The sequence below is a fragment of the Echiichthys vipera genome (assembly GCF_963691815.1).
Source record: "Echiichthys vipera genome assembly, chromosome: 9".
Lineage (NCBI taxonomy): Eukaryota > Metazoa > Chordata > Actinopteri > Perciformes > Trachinidae > Echiichthys > Echiichthys vipera.
Window position 1 is genome coordinate 28596674 of NC_139834.1, and position 23085 is coordinate 28619758.

The following is a 23085-nucleotide window of genomic DNA, read 5'->3' on the forward strand; positions in this document are numbered from 1 at the left end:
TGGCAAGCTCTCTGCTACATTATATCCCTCACCCAGTTCCCAGGCATTCACAGTGGGCAAAGAGAAGCAAGGAATCAGGACAGGGATGGAGATAGGCTCAGGGGCTGCCAGGCCTCGTGACCCACTTCCGATCACCCGAAGACTGCCACACATTGTCTGGCCAGTAACAGTGATGTAACTGACACTGACAAAAGGAAGAGGAACAATCCTAACATTAAAGTTAGAACAAACAACGTTTCTGTTTTCAGCGCTACTCACAATACACACTGGGCCGCATGCAGCAGCATTCTCTTACATTTTATTTAAATTTTCTCTTAAGAGAAAATCAGCTTCATATGCAGCAAATGTTCTTACCACCGAAATGTGCTTGTGTGCTGAATGATGAATCCCACTTGGTCATTATTGTTTATTACCACATGCTTATGCACCCTAAACACCATATAAGTGCAGGTGTCGTCTGCAAACGCTATGACACATGACGAACTGGAGAGATGTCCCCAAATAAAGGCTGTAGAAGAAGTTCAGCAGGAGTGAGATTGACGTGTGAAATAACATTAGATTGCTCAGTGTCAGTACTGGTGTTACAGGAAAATCAAAATCTCATATTAATAAAAACATGTAATAGTCTAATTTATAAATATAATAATATATAATAAGCCAAATGAGATTAAATGATAGATATCCATAATATGATGATTTTAAATTTCTCAACTCTAAATGTTTTCTTGTGCACGAGCTGACATGTAAACGAATCCACAGAGACCGCAGCAAGTAAGGGGGCAGGCAAAGCGTTCAATAATTTAAGTCTGCGGATTCAAAACCAGGCCTAAAGGCGGGTGCGTTGGACAGACAGTAAATTTTTACATATTTGATCCAAGAGCGCAATCTGAGGAGTATGGGTGCAGTAGCTCAGTCACGTATGCTGGAGCCTGACTGTGTAATGCTCGCTCAGTAAGAGTGAGAATCTTGAACTGGATCCTTTGTAACGGGAAGCTAGGAAAGAGATTTGAGTACGGGGGTAATGTGAGAGCGCCTGTTTGACCTAGTGAGTAGCCTTGCGGCATTCTGGATTGACTGAGGACGGTTTAAACGGACATACTAAGTGAGGAGAAAAGTGGGCTACTGTAGTCAATGCAAAATGAGATAAAGGCATGTTTAAGCCTCTCAAGTGCAACAGTTGAAACTACAGATCTCAGTTTACTGATATTTCTCAGATGTAAAAAAGATGATCTGGTCAGCTGCCTAACATGGGTGTCAAACGATGATGAGTGGTAAAATATTACCCCTAAATTATGCAAGTAGGGGAGCAGCAGAGGAAAGAGGCCCGATGCATTGCCTGATTGTGGGGACAACCTTCTCTGGAGCCACAACCAGAACCTCTGTCTTATCAGCATTGAGCTGCAATAAGGTTTCTGCCGATCATTCCCTGCTTCTATTAAGACAGCCAAGGAGCCTAGATAACTTTAAAAGATCACTGGGTAAGTGAATCCAGCATTTGAGGAGAGCTATGGGGCTAAATTAAGTTTTTCATTAAAAATTTGAATACAAACAAGGTTTTGCTGTATGCAGGATATGAGGTGAGAAGAGAGAGAGAGGAGTAATATGGAAGTAGCAGCCCTGCAGGTCACTAGTTGACCCTTGATCCCTAACCTCTGGTCTTTAGCTGCCTATGGTCATGCACGTCTCTCCTCATAGGGCACTTAAGTCATTTTCGTAATTTGGCTCTAAAGGAGATAATAAGGATTTAATCGTGGGCTGACCCCTCTCCCATGGTAAAGTCCTGGGAGACGCACACACACACACACACACACACACACACACGCACACACACACACACACACCCACGCACACACACAATGACAGGTCCTGGTCTCGGGAGACTTATGAAGAGAGGCAGAGCCGAGCAGGTCTGGAATCCACTGATGATCTCCAGATTTCCCCAGAGGGTTTACCGCTTTACAAACGTCTTCAATGTTTCTATTTTCAACAAGAGACGTAATACCTAAATAGAAATGTAATTGTTGTTTCTATGTCAGCCCTTAAAACGACATAATGTAATTCATGTAGTGTTGCTGTCGCCTCGTAATTTGGTGTTTGGATTAATCCTCAAAGAGTGGCTCTGGATGGGCTGTGGGATGCCGACTCTAATCGAGGGTTGTTGTGGAGGATGAACATGTTAACACCACAAGCTTTTCAAATCTGAAAAAGTTTTTAAGATGCAGCTTTTAAATAGATGAGTGCAATGTCTTTGAATTTTTGGGGTTGTTTGTCTTGCACTACAACAGATCAAAGCTTCTGCATGTGTGCATATAGCATGGCTGTTGTGCAGTTGAGCCAACAAAGCATTGAAAGGCCAACTGCCAATGTCCGAAGGGTCAGGGGTTCGATCCCCGCCCTGCCCTACTTGTGTAATGGTCGTTGTGTCCTGGGGCAAGACACTTCACCCACCTTGCCCCGTGTGAATGTGTGTGACCGCTGTATGTTTGAGGAGGTGGTCGGAGGGGCCGTAGGCGCTGATTGGCTGCCACGCTTCCGTCAGTCTGCCCCAGGGTAGCTGTGACTACTACGTAGTTTACCAGCACCATGTATGTCTGTGTGAATGAATGGAACCTGGACTCTGTAAAGCGCCTTGATCACTGAAAAAGACGCTATATAAATCTAAGCGATAATAATAATAATAAAAGAACAACATGTATTTGCTTTTTGTTGCTCTCATGAGTTCAATCGGACTGACCTTTGACCTTCAAAATAACTCACCACACTCACCAAATTGAAAGAGAAGGTAGAGTTGAGCTCAATTTCACATCTTTTGAGTACTTACCTTAATGCAACCAAGGAAACGTGATTGGTAATGATTCCTCGGACTACAAACCACTACTTCCTCTACCTAAATCATATCTGCCTTCCTATGCAGAATCTGTTCATAGAGATTAGAACAGGGATAGAGGGTAACATAAAGGAGCGATCAGCCTCAGCAGCCAGTTGTTCTTATTACAGTATGGTCTCGACCCATTCCTTTTGGCTCTCCAGCCATGCTTGCTGCATTGTCCCACTCTAGGGATAGCTAGGCCTCAGTTTAAGCCTAAAAATGTTGAATAAAACAACATGGAAACATGATAAGCAGCTCTCAGCTTGCTTTCCCAACCTGTGTAGCGTCATGAATGCAGTGTCCTAGGAATCACCCTCAGGACTGAATCACATAATCATTCAGCAGAAGAGGGGTCCAGGATGTGTACACACATTCAACTGCTCCCTCTGTTTGTCACATCATCTCTGCATCTACTGTGCCCTTTCTCATTCCCTGCGTTTCCATGCCTGTGTGTGTGTGTGTGTGTGTGTGCAAACACTCACACACACTTGAGCTGTGCAGTAGTAGGAATTTTAAAGAATGTTTTTTTATGAGGCAGAAATAAATTTGTTAGAAGGAACAGACTTTCACACAGTCCCAAATTAAATTTATGGCATACATTTGAAAAAATTACATTTACATAAGCATTTTACACACAAAAACAAACACGCACAGACACCTACGCCCATCACTGCGGGAAAGCACCATCCCAAGCACGGCTTCCCCCATCATCTTGCTCCTCTCCTCAAGCTGTGATCCGATTGGCTGCTGGATGGGTGAGGCTCACTGCAGAGGCAGAAACGAGGGGAGGGGGGCTTCCCCCACTTAGCACGACTCACACACACATAAAACCAACCAACCATCCAACCACCCACACACACACAGGGAATCCCTTCTTTTTGATTTTCAGCACACATCCCGTTTTCTGTTACAGACCTCTGTTAAATTATTCACAGCACAGCCAGGTTTGAAACTCCTGTCCACCAGATACGATGAGGCTCCTCATTTTTGAAGGCCTCACCTCATTTTACCTTTGAGAGGAGTTTGGGGATATGCAGGCCTATCTGCCAAAGTCCGATTCTCACCGGTGTGTTATTAATAGGGAAGTCTCATGTTTAGCACCGATGGTTATGCATAGTTATGCCTTCACAGGGTAAGAGGACCCACACTGGGGTGCAGCTGTCGAGTGCAGACGTTAGGTCAGATTTCACTACTGATGTATGTGTGTCTCTGTTTGTGTGTGACAGCGCCAAAGTCGGCATGAGGGAGCCCCCAGCGGATCAAGAGAGGGAAGTATTTCCAATTCTATCTTTTGAATGTGTGTGTGTGTGTGTAATATTCCCACCAATGCACACACGCACACACACACACACACACACACACCCAGCAGGGCTGAAAGGGGCACAACGACCTTTTATATCTCATCTGTGCCATTTAGGAAGAATTCAATAAAAGGATGAGGGTGTCAGGCGCTCTGATCAAATAACACTGCTGAAGGTCATTGATCACAGGGCTACAAGGCACTGAAGCAGGGGGGCACTGACTATGGATGAGAAAAGACTCAGTGGTGTCCCCGGGTATTCAACTGTGGGATTCTGGATGGATGGAGCTCTTTGCCTTTAAGAAAAATGGTTCATAGAGTTCATCGATCCAGTGATATCAGTAGAAAGAGTAAATGATGTGTCACAACGAGCCAGATACCAAGCACTAACTAAATAATCATACATTTATCTATTCTTTTTTTTACACATTTGTATTTATTTTAGCCACAGCATTGATGTGAATATGTGAAATTTGCCTTTCCCGCACTTGAAAGCCAACTGCAGTGCAGCCTTACTAATAATAACTGAGCTGTAATATGAATGGAGACGTCCATATATGGGGAAGGAGCCACAGAGGCAGGAGGCTTTGGAATTATCTCATGCCCAATGGTCACGGATGACATCAGTGTCAGGCTGACCCTATGCTAAAAAGGCATGGACACCCTCACTCTCTCTGTTTGTGCATACTCTCCCTCTCTTTTCCCTCAGCCACTGCATGCATATGGTGCAAGCCTGTCTATGTCATTTCCAAAGGTCTGACTGTCAGCAGCTCTGAGGGAGAGAGAGGCACGGGAAGGGTTGGGTGGGTGCATTGTGGCCGGGCCAGCTCTGCATGGTGCTGTAAGCTGTAAAGAGCCCACAGCTCAGCCACGTCGCTAATGTTACCGCGAAGAATGTGAGGAATGAGGAGGACTGATGTGAGAGACACGTGGATCGTGTCAGCTCTGATAAGATCATGTGAGACATTCTGGCTCCAAGTTTTTCATTTTAGGTCAGATGATTACAATGATGTGTGTGTGTGTGTGTGTGTGTGTGTGTGTGTGTGTGTGTGTGTGGCCATGGTAGCTTTTCATCAGGTGACCGGGGCCAGGCCATCAATTAGATAAGTATAATGATCAGCTGATTCCTTGGCCCCTATTTTTGGAAGGAGGTGTGTTCCATACTGTAGACGGTTTGATTTCTGGGGCCCTTCTGTGTGGAGTTTGCATGTTCTCCCCGTGTCTGCGTGGGTTTCCTCCGGGTTCTCCGGTTTCCTCCCACAATCTAAAAGACGTGCACGTGTTAGGTTCATTGATGACTCTAAAATTGCCCGTAGGTGTGAATGGTTGTCTGTCTCTGTCTGTCTCTATGTGTCCTGCGATAGACTGGCGTCCTGTCCAGGGGGTAACCCGCCTCACGCCCAATGTCAGCTGGGATCGGCTCCAGCCCCCTGCGACCCCGACAGGGACAAGCGGTTGAAGATGAATGAATGAATGAAGATCAAACTACACTTATTTGACCACTCAGAGCCACCATCCATACAAACATCATCATCCAAAATGTAAAAAAAATACATTATTATACATTTTCATATATATTTCGGCAGTGGACCGTCTCCAGCACTACACTTGAAGGTTAACGGTCTATCATGAGTGGACCACTGACATCCTGGTAAAGACGTGGAAATGCTGCAGCCCCTTTATCAGCAAGTAAAACACACCTTGCGTTTATCTCCTTATCTCGTATTGCAAATTTTAATAACAAATACAATAATAAAGGCACCGGACGCATTGTACAAAGTGTCTGCGTCTAAACGCATACTATAATACTGACTCAGTGAAGCAGACAGTACTACTGACACGGAAGCTGCTGTGGACTTTTGCAGAGGGAGAGTGAATGGCTGAAGGAGAGAGGGGAAAATTAAATGCAAACAGGAGGAAAGCGCTGTCTGACAGGTCGCTAAAATAGGTTTCAGAGTGCTTCCCCTCGTCCACAGCAGTGCTTAGCCTCTGTGTCAGTACTCTCTGCTTCTCCAAACTGGGCGAAATAGCTGAACTATCCCTTTAAGTGCAATGAACACACCAACTTTTTGCACAACTCAGCATTAGCTGATCAAAGATATGCTGGACAGAGGGAGGGCATTTGTTTATGCGTTATGCTGACGTGACTAATGTGCATGCCATATGTTGATTGCATGCAGAATACTTGTTAATTATGCATATTCGCTCTATATTTTCCGTATATGTGTCGGCTCTGTGCACCGGCTCGGGGAAGATAATTGAGTATATTGCACAATATTTTAAACATGGCTTTGTTTGTGAGATCTTAACCCACTATACTGTAGCTTAGATCACATGTGGAAAAAGTACCATGCTCCGTGCAGATGGATGCATTCGGAGCCCTGACGTTTTGTGTAAACTGCAGTGAAAATACACACAGCGCCTATGAATGGGCCCGAGAGCTGACTTGGTAATTTGTTTATGAAGACTTCCCCAAAGTGACAGAAAGTGGCAATTAAGTCTCCCTATCGTGAGGCAAGGAAGCACACGAATCAATTTGAAACCATAAATACAAACTGTTTAGAATACTTATCATCATCATATACCTATCTATAATCATCTTCCACGCTCCACTCAGACATAATTGCCCATTTTTGGCACTGAAATGACAAATGAGGATATCCTCTCATGCATGTACGTGAAAACACACACACACACGCACGCACGCACACACACACAAACACACACCCACCATGTGTTCTATTCTGTTTCCATGGCTACCTGGCTATTCTGTTAACCCTTCACTTGGAACATTACGGTAGTTTCATCCTCGCGTAGACAGGCAATTATGTGTTTTCATATGTATGCAAACCCCATCGGGAAGAGCAAACACATTATGAAGTCAATTGCTGTTGAATGTCAAATGAACAGTGTGTCCTATTTGCCCCGAGAAGACAAATACCCCTCTGAAATCATTTGGAGCACTAAGTAAACTTTACGGCGTTAATTGTGTTTGACGTAGCTCTTGAGTCAAACATCAGCAAACGTCCCAGTCTTTTGCTTAATGTGCACTCTTTCATCTTGTTCACCCTCAATATGCTCTCCCACTCTCCTTATGCTCTCCCACTCTCCCGCGACCCAACCCCAGATAGGTTGAAGATGGGATGGGACTCTCCTTAACATGTTCTTTTCTTCTCCATTTGGATTCATCCTCTCGTTGTAACCTCTTTCTCTCTTCACTTCTTTCTACCATAAGGCCAGGAGAATCGGTTGCAGGCTTGTAATCAAAACGACTTAAAACATGTGTCCATAGACATATTTGAACGCCCATTTTGAAGATTTGCATCAGAAAACTTCCTCAGATGCACATAAATCATTTGTGCACCTGCGAGGTGCTTTTACATTTTCTGAAATAAGGTCGATGTGCTAAATGGGTCGTTGAAAAAACTTTGAAGACTAAGTTCTGATGTTTAACTCACATGACTGATCAGCTGTCTCTGCTGTAAGCCTCTTCCTGGATATTTCCATAACACGTCTTCATCTCCAGGCAGCACGAAACATGGCTAACACTAGCTGACATGAAAGAACCATTAAGACTTGCCCACTTGAACCAAATTCCTGAAGACTTCTCTCCATTTACTCTTGTAGATGGTTAGATGACTGAGGCGACTACAGCCATGCATCGCCTATAGCACCACATTCTGATGAAACTACACTGTATTTTTTTTTTTTGCTCCAAGCCAATTAATGTAAACGAGCCTAGTGTCGTTTTCGTGACATTTCAAAAGTTTGCTTAAATTTCACTTGAGAGTTAAATGGAAACATGTCTTGAGACATTGAATCGAGACAAACACAATTCAGTCTAAAGCTGTGTTCAGACTGGATGGGATGGCCACGATTTATTGGCAAGAAACGCCAATCTCGCATTGTTTGATCCTATTTGCATCATTGCTTCAATCGCGCCAATCAGCACGATGAAGCAATGATGCGAACCGGCCTATATGACATCTTTTTGGCTAGCTATTTTCTTTCTCGCATCAATCACAGCTGAGATAACCATCCTTGCTGCACTGTACGTGTTGTGGAAGTCTGAGATACATCGGAAAGCGATGAAATCTTAAGAAAAGCGAGCAAAGCGCTGCTTGATCATAGCTCCTAGCTGCCTGCAGCTCTACTCTGCTGTTGTGCTAAATGGGAAGTTAGGCTAGTGCTAACCAGTGCTAACTTGGTTCAAAGTAAAGCCCAACAGATGTTATAGAAACATATTCACACAACTTGCCTGGAATTTGAACCCCCTTGCTGACTCTGACCTACGGTGCCATATGAATTCACCTGAAAAGTATACAATATACACTATCTTCAACTTGCATGATGAAAAGATGGATGCCCAGCTTGAAATCGTGTGTAATCGCCTCTGTACAGTGACTTTGTATGTAAATTGTGGCCATCACATCTGATCTGAACGCTGCTCAAGACATACATGTTGTATAAGACATGGAAAATTCTTGCACAGTGCAAAAAAAAAGTCCAAACTTTTGTGACGGCTGGTGTTTATTCACTTTAGCATTTCTTGGGCAAAAAAGAAGAAAAATAAGAAAACATTTTGCAATGAAATTATCAGTTGAATTCATGAATAAACATGGTAACAACTCTCAACAGCCCTGCATAGCTCAGCATATATTAGCATTTTCTTTTCTGCAAAGGTATCACAGTAGTGTCTTTGCAGTACCTCACTACGGTTTGGTCCATCCAGAGACCAGCCAAGCTTTAACGCGGGTCTATCTCAAGTCGTTAATTAACCTGCATTTCTGCTCTACCCTCTCCTCCTCCCTGCCCCGCCTTTGTGCTCCAGAAAGCAGAAACAAGGTTTAACAATATGCTTAATTTATTATTCAATTACACGCCAGGAAAGGATGATAGATATACTGCAGACATATCAAGGACAAGCAAAGTGAAGACGCCGCATGGCCATGCTTTTTTCAAATTCTACTATAATGTGAAACCTTTTTGGAAGGTCCCTTTCTTGAAGTTCAGGGTCATATACAAGATGGCAGCTCTTCGGGTACACTTCTGCATGCTGGGTGCTACCCAACATGAAGGTTTGAATCTAGGACATCATGTTGAAGGACAATCTTGACCTCCCATCCCCACTCTGCCTGCCCCACTCTCCCCAGGGATGCTTTCAAACTGCGATGCAGTGCACTTCCTCCATACAATCTGTCTCTCACGCCCACATACACACACACACCGTCGCACACACTCCTTACACCACATGCTCAGAGGATACATCAGGCAATGGGGAGGTGAAAAGTGATGACTGATGTGTTACGTCCGTCACCACTCACAGACAGTCATCTTTATTACCAGCAGGTTCATTTCGTGATAAATGGCACAAATGAAACCAGTCATGAATGTGACCAGTCATAGATTACAATTACTTAATAAAGACATGAACATCTGTGGGTGGAGACCTTGTATGTATATGTCAAGTGTGTGTGTGTGTGTTCCTGTGTGAATATGTGCTTACATGTGGGAGAAAAATGGAAATATGCTAAGGCAATGTATCCATTCAAGTGTCAAGTGAATTTTGAGTGAAAATGAGAAATCTTGCAAATGTATAAAAAAGTGCTTATGTACATTTTCATTTCAACAATGTACGTGCCCTACTATAGACGTATACCTACCTGTTTTATTCCATCATATACCGCAGAGATTAAATGTAGTATTTGATGCACATCAATACGCGTCTCTTAGAAAATATGATGTAAACGGATACGTATGATATCTATTGAAATATGACATTTTATTTAACCGTCACGTGACCGTAATGGTTACGTTTAGGCACCAAAGTGACTTAAGGTTAAGATGAGGAAAAAGGCTGGGGTTTGGCTTAGATTTAAACATTGGTGAAACTGGTGAAAGTCCTGTGTTTTGGGACCCATTGACCACCTCGACCCTCCTCACTATCTATATGGATTTTAGTGCTCTTACAGCCAAAATACATGAGGAACGGACATGCAGTGTTTGTAGTAAGGGAGCAGCGATATTTTTTACCTTCTACGCAGACTCTCTGTCTTTAGTGTGTTGCTGCCTGCTTCACTATGTGCATATTTATTTTTAATGCTGCAGGATTAATTGGGAAAAAAATGATTTATTGGAAGCTCTGCCGCCTCAAATTGATCTATGGTACAGTGAGATGTATCGTAAGCATTTTTAAAACAGATTGTACTTGTTATTTACGCAGTTTTATGTAGTTTTTACCTGTTGGAGGTCCACATAGCTGCAAACAGAGAGAGTAAAATACATAAGCTGAGCCGCACAGTGCCTGCTGTCAGACTGTCAGAATGCACTACGCCCTAGATCTTAAGGAGATTTTATTCTACAAAGTTACATTATCTTGTTTTTAAGGTGGCAGTCTACTGTCACAAGAAGAACCTCAGATAATCCAAATCCAGTGTGACCCACAAATGTTACAACCGCAGGGGCAGGACAAAAAAAAAAGCCCCGACACGTGTCCAGATCAGCAGTCGCCATACGAGCATCAAACCTACAGGAAACAACTCAGACCTTTCAGACTCGCACTCAACACTTCCAATCATTTGAACATGATCAGAATAGCACACTGTGTTGGTACACACACACACACACGATTGCTGCTGAATGAACAATTTGTGTGTGCGTTCTGAGACAGGGGTGCAGTGTTAGCCGGAGGCCCAGGTCACATGTGGTCAGGAGCGAGTTGATTCAAGGGGCCCCTTTGTTCAATCGCTGGTGTTACCGTTGCCTCACCCGTTCAAACATACACACGTGTGCAATGTGTGGGTCAGGACATGATATCCTCACATGTTTATCTACCATTAACTATTTCATTTCTGATTATTTCACTTTTTTAATGTTAATATGCACACAGTTCCTATAGAGATACTGAACTTGAGTTATATTTAGGATAATGCATAAACAAATGTTTGCCGCCTGTCAACCACGCTTACTTGAGTTGTCCAGCCACCTTTCCAAAGCTGTGATGTTCACTAACTTACATTTTTGGGTAAATAAAACTAAATCCATGACACATTGTGGGTAACGATTACCACAATTATATGTTATCTGTAATTTCTTATTATTGGCCATATTGTGACAACTGTGATTAACAGTTGTGCCTGATGAAAGATTGTTGAGATGAATGTTCTCCGTATATTCTTTTAAAATGAAAAACTCAACTTTTACGTCTTATTTCTTTCACAATGTTATCTTTGTTTTTGTCATTTATAAAATAAATTAAGACATATATCGTGATTAATAATGTAAATAAATGAATGTGTTTCCTATTCAGCACATTGCACTTGTGTAACAAACAATGGTTTCTTTGTAGGTAGATGTTGGTTTCTCTCTTTGTCTATTTCTGTCTTTCATTCATCCCCAGACCCCCCCACCACCACCCCACCCCCCATGACCCCACCCATTTCAAGCCCCCAGCGAGACCCTCGGCTGATCCGCAGACATTGTTGTGACCATTGAGGAGGCGGGCCTTACACGCACACTCGCGGGTTCAACGAGGGCGTTTAAAGGAGGGGCACCGGAGAGTCCGGGGGGTGGGGCATTGATGTGAACATTGTAGGGCCCATGTGGGGGAAGCATGGTGGATTGCTCACTCTGGAATATATTTGGGGTGTATTCCTCGAGGGTGAGCGGCTGTGTGTGTGAGTGTGTGTGTGCGTCTTGCCTGGTCAGCAGTAGCATCCTTCGAGAGCTCGCTCACTCACCGCTGCAGGGTTAACAAGAAAGCCAAACATCCACTGTAATCTACCAGCAAAGGGGTGGGAGGTCACAGTGCAAAAGTGTACGCGTCTGTGTGTGAGAGATGCCATGCACGTCATCTTAGGTGCTGCGTAGGCCGTTCTCATGTGCCATTTGCACTGCAGACATCAGCTTACACCAAAGTAGAAATTAGTACAAAGACAGACAGGCTCCTGTTGTTTCTTCCTCTTCTCTCACTTCTCAACCACACCTCCTCTTCCTCCTTCTCCTCCCCTTCCCCCGCCCCACTAATTCCCTATCTCCTATCCAACCACTGAAGTGTATACATGCGAGGCAGACAGCATCCGGGACCCCCCCCCCCCATCCCCCCATCATCAACATACAAAAACACACACAGTGGTCTCATTTCATGACTGACTCTCTCAGCTCATTACCACACGGGGATTAACTATCAGAGGGCTGTTCGATGTCATCAGACGAACAGGTCCGGGGATGGGTAGCAGCGTGAACTCCCACAGCAGCAGCAGCGCCACCGTCGTCATTAGCATGCCACTCAGGCGAGAGGAACACGAGCGCGTGTGTTTAGTCTTATGGGTTTCCATCACACATGTACACACATTAATACTTAGCAGTACTCATTCCAGCCCAATTACCGAGCCATAAATTCATGAAAAGAAAGCATATATGCATGAAGGAAAACCCAATGAGGTGGGCAACACGAAATTAATCTTACAGATTTTAAAACACGTTATCTTTGATCAGCTGAGATAGCGTAATTGGATTTATTGTACGAGCGGGGCCGGCTTCCTCGCGCGGCTGTTTTGAAGAAATGAATCATTTTTAAATATGAATGTGTGAATAATTGCGTGCGTTCAGAATGATGCAAATAAAATAATGGATAAATCACCGCATGCATGAGGAGGGGAGAAGAAATGCGCGTTAACTTGTGAGATGGCAGTTTGAGATATTCTTGTTATACAGATTAAGTTGCTATGGAAATTTCATTAATAAAATGTTATTAAATCTTTAACAGTGATATTGAAAATGAGAAATATTCTAATACTTCTTCTACCTTCTTGATACCACTCTAAATACCCATTTAATATTTGCATATCCACCTATAGCAGTGTGTTTAAAAATACATAATTTGTTTATATATATAGATAATTATTGCCGTAGAATTTTCTCATATAGTCTATTTTGACAGTCAGTCATAACAGAAAAAGAACACAAATATTCTACTTTGAACTCGTGTTATTGGATCGGATCGACTTGCTTACTCGCCAATAGGGAAACAAGCACTTTAGGCCTTCGCTCGTGTCAGAACAACTCTACTGTAAAGTACAGAAAAGTGAAAATGATGCAAAAAACAAAACAAAACAACACAAAAATATACAATCTAAACAAGAAAAAAGTTGAAAGCGGGCTAAATTATGTTCACTTATTGGAACAGTGAGTGTAACAATCATCACACGGGGAACATTTAGTCTGTTTGAGTCCTGGTCCTGGTCCTGGTCCAGTCCCAGCCTGGTCCTGGTCTTGGTCCTGGTCCTGGTCCAGTCCCAGCCTGGTCCTGGTCTTGGTCCTGGTCCTGGTCCAGTCCCAGCCTGGTCCTGGTCCAGTCCCAGCCTGGTCAGTTGTGTACATGAACTGATGAAGCCTCTTGGATGAGAGGTGAAACGTCTTCCTAGACAAATAGCCAAGTCCAGTTGCTTTTGACTGAAATTGCTTTGAGGATAACGACGACCTGGACAAATGAGAACATTCACAGGCTATATATATATATAGAGAGAGAGTACCCAAGTATACACCAGTGTAGTACACCATTGCTGGTTAACATACAGTTCAAAGTGGCTCAAACTCACACATCTCCCACTGTAAGGTGTGTGCCTTCGCTTCCTACACCCAGATGAGAGCAGAATTTAAAACCGGTCCATAAAGTAAAGCAATATAAAAGAACACCATATCTATTTTCTCTTAATCTCATCTCCACCTTTGGTTGTACATAAACCTGCAATTAAGATTCACTGATAATTCGACTGCATACACCTTCACTACCCACTCTCTATTTCTGAACGTGAGGGGCTTTCTTGTGTTAACTACCCTCTAAAGAGAGGTCATCCCCGGGGTCATCGCTCGCCCCCTTCCCTGCTGTGCTTCCAGTCTCTGCTCTCTCCTCTCCCCCTTTAAGACAGAGCATCGGGGTTATCCTGCACCTTTTCTTTTCCTGTTTGTTCTCGTGCTCTTCCTTCTCTCCTCTTTCCCCGCTCGTTCTCCCTCCCGTAGATCTCCAGAAGCATAACCGAGCGTTCTCACCTCTATCGTTTCCTCACTTTGCCCTCACATCTCTTTAAGGGTCATCCTCTGACCTTGTCCCTTTCACCCTCATTGAGCCCTAAACTGATTGTTCTGCGGCCAGTCGCTCTGTCAGTGTGCTTCTCTTAAGATTTGATTTATTTCACTAACAAGAACGCCGGCGTACAGGCCTCCGTCTGGGTTAAGCACTTCACTCACACATTGTTACAAGTTAATGCGCTCAGTTGAGTGATCTGTGACCCCGACAGCAGGGACCCGTTTTCTTTTCGCCTCCTTATCTCTGCTGCTGCTGCTGACCCTGGGTGGCGGCATCACAGAACACACACACACACACACACACACACACACACACACACACACATTTCCGTGACTGTTTCTTCCAGTTCATTTAATATGTTTCTCTTGTCCCTCTGAATGTACATGAAGTGGATCAAATAAGTTTGCCATGATTTTCATTCAAGTTTCAACATTTTCACCTGCCACAGATTTTTCGCCTTTAAAGATCAGTTGCATTTTTTGGAAATACACTTATTCGTATTGCTACCAAGAGTAAGATGAGGCAATCCATGCCACTCTCATGTCGGCAGAGTTAAGCTCAAGGCTGTTTTTCCTTCAACCCTGCGATCGACACATTGGGTGATGCTGTCGAATGTGCATTAGATAGGTGTGTTTAGTTGGGTGTGTTTCCTTTAGCATCTCCTACAACAGCGGAGCTACGGCGTTAGACCATCCTTGTCTTTTTAAGTTACCAGCTTGCCTGGTCTCCTACACTTAAGTTCCCATAAAAGTAAACTGCATTCTCAACTTCGTTCGGAGGGCAAAATTTTGTACCCACAAACGGGCCTTTCTGCTGAGCTGTTTCATTTGCCATTTAAACAGCGCATGAGTGTGACGGACTTACACGCTAGCTTACTAGCTCGTTGTGCTAACCTCAGCACATATTGCTAATGGCGTACAGCTAGCAGATAGGATCATAACTAAAGGTTAAGTTAAAATGAAACAATATATTGACTTAGGCTACCCTGCTGTGTTAGAACATCCTGTCCTTCACCTTGTTGTCAGGACGTGGGGTGCCTGATGGTCTCATTGGGACCACAGACTGTATGGGACCAGGGTTTTGACATCCTCGTCACTCACAATACTCCACCGACAAATTCAGTTATTTAAGTTATATTGTGAATGTAGTTATCAAATACATATTGTAGTCCTTTCGGTCTGCCTCTCTCAAATATTGTTTATTTCCTTTAGAATATCTCTCACTGATTGTCACGCCGCGGTGAGATCTGTCCTGTCCTTGGGTTTTTGTCTTGTGAATTTTTTATTTTGAAAGGTAACTCTCCTCTCGTTCCAGGTCACTTGCCTTTCCTCTTGTGTCACCGGTCTGACGTCATTCCCTAATCCCCGATTGTTTCCACCTGTGGTACCCTACATGTGTATAAAGTCTGTGTCTTCCCCCTTGTTCCGGGCCAGATTATTTCGTACCTTGTGTCGAATGTATCCAGCGTTTTGTTCCACAGTCTTGTTCATGCTTTTGAGTTCTTTGTTTCATCGTCCAGGTGTTTGTATTCCTTGTTTTGGTCCAAGTAAGTTTTCCGAGACTTTGTTTTTTCCTCCTGGTTTCGAGCGTCTTAATTTAATTAACTATTTTGTTCACTTTGTTTTTGGTTATTCCTCCCGTACGGAGCGACTTTATTTTGTACTTTGCTTTATCACTGACGACTTTTGTCTTTGTTCTTCCTGTGCAGAGTGATTTTTTGTTTATGGCTTTTGCTCTGTGCCACGTTCCTGTCGTCAAGTTAATAAAATTCAGTGTTGATCCGCGAACCTCCGCATCTGAGTCCTCATTCCTGCCTGAGCCTGACACTGATATGGTTGAGAACCCCACATTGACATGCTGGGTGTGAAAGCTTGACAGGCCTACCAACATTAACCAAGGGGAGTGGGCGGGTCAAATGATCCAGGCAACCACAACTTGGTGCTTTTACATTTCGTGTTTTGAATACATTAAGCACACGAGATATAATGCACCTGAGTTTTGTAGAGCTGAGCTGGCCGTCTCTTGGCTCTAGCTTCATATTTGCAGTAGCTCGGCAAGAAAGGGAATCAGGGTATTTCCCAAAAAGTGAAACTATTGCCTTCATTTGCGTCACCGCCTAGATTGGATTTGCATATGTTGGCATCCTTCCACATCTTTCCACTGACTTTACACACAAGTGCACCACCTTTTAATTGAATTGAAGTTAACACACACACACACACACACACACACACACACACACACACACACACACACACACACAGACACACACACACACACACACACACACAAGTAAAAGCATATTGTATACATCAGTTGCACATAGATGCATGCACGCACACGCACATGCACACACACACACACACACACACAAATAAAAGCATATTGTATGCATCAGTTGCACATTGATGCACGTACACACACATACACACACACACACACACACACGCACACACACAAGTAAAAGCATATTGTATACATCAGTTGCACATAGATGCATGCACGCACACACACACACACACAACACACAATGAATACACAAAGACCTGTGACTTACTGGGTGGTAATCAGAGGGTTCATGGAGGGGAAAGCTCTTTAACATGCATTTATACCGTCTTGGTGGTGGAGGGTCATGGGTTGCAGTGGGATGGTCAGCAGTAACACACACACACAGGCTGGGACTTATACATATGCAATGGGATGGAGCTATAAAAGCCCCATTTAGCTGTCAAACGATCAATGCGTGTGCGTCTGCAACCTTGTTTTATTAGGAATCACATGATTGTGATGTTTTTCCTGTATGATCTCCTCACTGAAGAGCAAACTAATAAAAATAATCAATTCCTTACATAACATTCATTGAAAAATCCATATTGTATCAGAAGGCTTTATTAACCTTTTCTGTGCTAATGTGTGGGTTGATCATCCCTGCAAATAACATGTCAAATGCAATCTCATCCAGTGCCAATGAGTGTAAAACAGTCTGGTCTGTGTATTTTCTGAAGAACACATGGCACAAAACCACAACTGACATCATCTGAGAGGCATTTCCCACCTGCAGTGTAATAAACCTGTGGGAATCAGTTTGAGATGGATGCTTCCATTGACACACCTGACAGGGGTTTGGCAGGTTTAACTAAAAACACCGCACTAGTAAAAAATCACCACCCGACTGATGTGATTGACAGAGGAACCCTCCACCCATACATACGTGAATTGTTCACTCTTCACGTGCCTCTTACTTTCAGAACATTCTGTCCTCATGCAGATATTGTTCACTCTCAGGGAGCAACTCCTCCTCCCGACGGCAACCCTGTCCACCTCCTTCACCTCCTTCCCCTTAATCGACACCATCGGAGCCCCTCATTGAGAGCCAGTTGCCGTGAAACAAGATTGGAGACTGAAGTGGCGGGAGAGGAGGGTGGGTGGTAGTGGGGAGCCAGGGAGAGATGAGAGGGAGTGACACTGACAGATGAAGAGATGCAAGGTGACAGAGAGTTTGAAAATGAGAGACGTACAAAGAGAGAGTGGAGAGGAAGAAAAGAAAGTAGGGAAAGGGCAGAAGACAGAGAGAGATAGGCGTAGAAAAAGATAGAGATCAGAAAGGGGTTGGGAGTCGCAACCCCCTACTGTGACTGGACTGCTAGAGAATGAGTGGACCTGTAACCAACCCAAAGTGTATAGTAGGGGGACGAGGCCTCCCTTCAGAACATTCTCCGTTGACTGAAAAGATACAAGGTGTTTGAATGTGATTACAGTATGAACAGTTATTCTGCATAAACCAAACCAGGTGCCGCTCACAGACGGGCACTTTCTCGCTAGATTTAGCGACTTTTCAGACCTTCTTAGCAACTTTACTCGTGCAAAGTTAAAAATGTAGCTACTTATTCAGACCATCAGGGAAAAGGGAAACATATATGTCCATTCCCATGCATGTCACTCAGAGTACGATTACATTTGTCAATTTAATTTTATTTACAATGCCAAATCATAACAAAAGTTATCCCAGGACACTTTACGGATAAGGTATAGACCACGCTCTATGACTTATTTATTAAAAAAGCCATCGAGACAGTTTTATCGAGATATCCCGGGGAGTCGCTAAAATTCGCTAATAGCTGAATGTGGCAATGCCCCACGTGCTATCCCCTCTATCTATTTTGGAAGGTCACCACTGCTGCATCCCAGGCTAAGCACTGGCACAGCGCTGTGGTGATAGGGTGGCTATGCAAGACTTACACTATGAATACTATCTCTTGGAGAGCTTTTGGTGTCTTTTTTTCAAGTTGATTTCTCATTTTTATCTTTATAATAATGCTTGTTAGGAGATAATTTAAATAAGATTATTTAATTAGGCTTGGGTTTCTGCTTCAAATTCAGATTCACAGTCGCCTTTTCTACAATTTAACATGACTTAATTACGGGCTGGTAGTTAGCGGTTACTCTGAGCGAATAAGCTAGTAGCATTTTGAGAAAATGACCTGAATTTGTGTTCTTCCATTGAAATATGATGTCATGTCTTACTTTCATTCGAGACTGTGGTGCTTTTGTCTTTCATTCGTAAGGTCGGGGAAAGATGCAGCAGGGCATTTTGCCCCAAATCCTGTAGGGTGTTTCTTGCCCCGAATGTTACCTTTTTAGTCGTAATCAGAAAAGCCTTGTTTATATTAAGCTTGAATGTAATGAGTGGTTCCTCACATGAATCTCATCATTGGATTACCAAAATTGTTAAATTGTTAAAAAACAAAAATCAATCAATCAATCTCTTCAATATGCTACTGCGTGTAGGGAAGACAGTACCTTTACTAGCATGTGTTGGGTACAGGCTAAGTTACATGCAGGGGGGTGACTTGCCGCGGGGGGCATCTTCCTCCATCTTACCCTGCACGTGCATCTATAACTGCAGCTCCTGGCTTGTTTTACTGTTAGTGTTTTTGTGAATTATAGGCTATGGGGCAAAAAGCTGAATGAAAAAGGGAGAACTTAGGGTAAAGTTTTTTATCTGTATACAAAGTGATGCAATAAACTGTATTGGCCGTGACGCTGTTTTTTGCTGTAATGCAATGCAGTGTCATTTGGCAACACTCTGTGTTGGCTGATTAAAGATCTGCCAGGAGGTGCTATGACTTTACTATTCTCAGTCCCTTCTTCTGGAAATCAAACCTGCAATGTACAGTGCAATAAGTTATGAGTTATGAGGAGGTGTTAGTGTGTGAGACTGTTAAATGAAGAATTGTCTCAGTGTTTTATTCCCTGAAATTAAAACACTAGCCTTATCTCATCATTTTAGTAAGACAATATAGAGTGAATAGATTACGCTCTGTCATGTCCTAATTAAAGTCAGTTTGACTGGGCAACATATTTTCACCCTTAACTTGTCACATACAGCTTTGGGTACCCCTTGGGTGTCAATTCTCAACATGCAGGGTATGGTTAGGTTTAGGCAACAAGACAATGTGGTAAGGTTCAGGAAAATATTGTGATTTGGGTTAAAACAAGTATGTTTGTTACGTTTTCTTTACTATATGTGCATTTTGTATGTGATTTTTGTATGTGAACAGCTGTATCCTGGGTGAAAGTCCTTTGTGTGTTACCTCCTCCTTACATAGACTTTGCAACTGTTTATAACAGGTCATTTCACTGCATTGTGACTGAGTAATTGAAAGCCTGGTGCGTCTAAACAGACACTCAAGGTTGCCTTGTGTGTCAGTACCAGATGTTGAGGACCAAGCTACTGTACTTGACAAGTTGGGAGTAGGAACCGGTTGGGCTATAGTTCGTACAAAGTACTGTAGAGAGGGGGAAATTCTCCTGTTGGATGGTATTTAAACTGGTGAGCTCTCCAGTTGGTCAGCAATGAGCCAATGATCCAATCACCACCAAGCACCTGCTCACATCTTTCACACACCGACAAACACACACTAAGGGAGGGAGCAAAACATACAGCCATAACAAGTGATTATAGCGGTTCCAAATTCAAGTAGTGTCGGATGACTCCCCAGTTGTAACGTTAGAAAAGTGTCGGGGGCACGATCCATCTACCAGCTCTACTGTTGATGTCTACTGTTGTCTCTACAACAGTCTAAAAGCCAAATGCCAGTGGAGAGGCGTCAGCATGCTGCAACAGAGAACAGTAGACATACATTTAGAAGTAGAAAAGATTTTAATACGTTTTACAATTGGTATCTATGTGGAAATGAAGACAAAAAGAACATAACTGAATAATCCTTTAAAGTGTATACAATAAAGTATACAAAACTGTAATTTTGGCACTAAAAACACTCAAATGACCATGAACAAAATGGGCTTTTAATCCAGGAGGGGCGAGGTGCTTTGGATCCAACGCCAACCATCAGCCACAGAAGAGGGTTTCAGCCAGAGATCCAGTGATTGATGGTGTGCTTAATGGGGCACTGTGGAAACAACAAAAAGCCAGGGAGGAAATGCCTTCCATCTCACAACCACACATTAGCAACAAGTGTAGGTCATTATGGTCATGAAACACCGTAGAGGCTGGTGTTTGTGCGTGCAAGTACCTGGAAAAGCGTAGCTGTCTATGCAGATGCATGTGTTTCATCCATGCATATATACAGTATGTGTACGTGCACGCCCATTATTGCTGCAAAAATGTGCACATTTATATGTGTATGTGAGGATATAAACACACTAACCTACTAATGGGATCATATTCGATAAGAGACACTTACCCCACTCAGCCAGACCGTAATGCAAACATAGATCCATCCTCTTGGTGTTTCTATTCCAAGATGGCCTGCTTTCTTGGAAAGCTAAATGGAGCATTAGCAGATGGTCTGTGTATTTTAGTGGAGTTTCTTTCCCATAGAGGGAAGTAGTTATTTATTTTCTATGAAACTAGATATCAGGAAGGGAAGACTGAGGAGCGGATTGGATGATTTACAAAGATCCGTATCCCCTTGAACAACAAGATTAGAGTACAAATCAACTCATCTGCAATCTCACCTCAAATGAACTGCTGCCAAATAGACACTTTAACACACTGTATCACAAAGTATGAACCCACAGCGTGAGGCAATTCTGCCGAATAATGTTTGAACAGAAGTTCATGACTGTTGCATCTCAGTCTGCATCATCTTTTTATGTCCTCATCACTACCTCTATAGAAAAAATGTGCATGACAAAACAGCCAAGCCTTCTTCAAACTCGCCTGAAAGTGAATCATGATGGGCATTCAAGTATTGGAGAGTAGCCTTTGAAGTCAAACAAGAAAGAGGCATTGAGGAGAAAGGGTGAAAAAAAACTGTCCACCCTAACTTTCCCTCCTTTTCCAGTCTCTTTGTGTCTCTGTGAACTTGCTCTCCTCAGATGAGACACAAAGGCTCCTGAGGAGAAAGGCCCCAGAATCGCCACGACCGCCACACACAGATCTTTTCACTGGAGCTGGCCGTTGGAGCCACGAAACCCAATGGACACTCCCCAATGTGTGTGTGTGTGTACACCCCCACCTCATGTAATCTATGGCTTCTTCCCACATTAAACCTAGAAGAATGTGACTACCAAACGGAGCAGAATGCCATTGATCTGGAGAATAGCAAGTTTCTAGGAAATGCACAAAAAAGACATTATAATTTCTATATGAACTGAACATTTCTATTATGAAAAATTACCTTGAAATGACAGAAATTGCACCACTCAATAACCTAAACATATATTAGTTATTAGACACAAAGCTAATTAGTACTAACTACAACTACCCACACAAAGCTAATTAGTACTATATGCTACTTAGTACTAACTATAGCTAGCAAGAAGTGTTCACAAGCTGCTAACTAAGAATGTATTATATTATTCTTTGGAGAAGCTTTGTGCATTTAGGTAGATTTGATGGTTACTCATCTTAAAAAATGAGTAGGAATTTCGAAATGATAACCTAGATTTTACCAATGCTAATGTTAGCGCACAAAAGTGCTATTGCGCGGAGCGCAGCAAACGTCCACTGCTCTGCGGAACAGAAAACATTCATACAGGGACTGGTAGTGGGATAAAATGTCCATGCAGTGTGGCTCTCTAAAGCAGGGGAAATAACTAATTTGGGTAGGTGGCTTATTTAAGAGTACACACAAATTTGGACGGCTTTCTGTTAAGACCACACGCTCAAAAACACTCAAACACAAATAATGCTTTCTGATGCACTATATCAACAGTCATAAAACATATAATAATAATTATAATAAGTCCAAGTGTCTTATGGATGCTCTTGACTAGTTACAATATAAACTAGGGGTTGACTGATGGGTCTTATAATACATAATGACTAAAGCAATATGTGTATTTATGTGTGTAGTCATAAAGCAATGCATTGAACAAGTGCCTCTCTGTGTCCCCGTATGGTGCTCTCAAAGTACCATTGTATTATTTACTGAAATTAATCCTTAGAGGCCTGTGGACAGAGAAGAGGAGGAATGCAATGAATACGGACGTCTCTACAGAGTCTTGCTTACATTTAAAAGGAGCTGCACTCTTGGGAAAACTTCCTAGTTCACTTCCTTGGCTGTGACCCCCGCTTGCTCAATCCCACCCACAATGACCCAGCATGGGAATGCCAGAGGAGGAGGCCGAATGAGGCTGCCAGCAGCATTCCACGGCTCCAACTCTGACACATCCAAGAAACAAAAGCATTGCAAAGAGAAGGGGAGTTAAAGGCATGAAACAAGGGGAGGGAGGAGAAGGGGAGATCATGGGCTAGAGTGGGAGAAGCAGGAGATAGGACAAGGCTAGGGAAAAAAAGATCTAAAAAAATGGAAGGTGTAGGGAAAAGAGGGTTTGCATGCCTGTGTGTGGGAGAGAGAG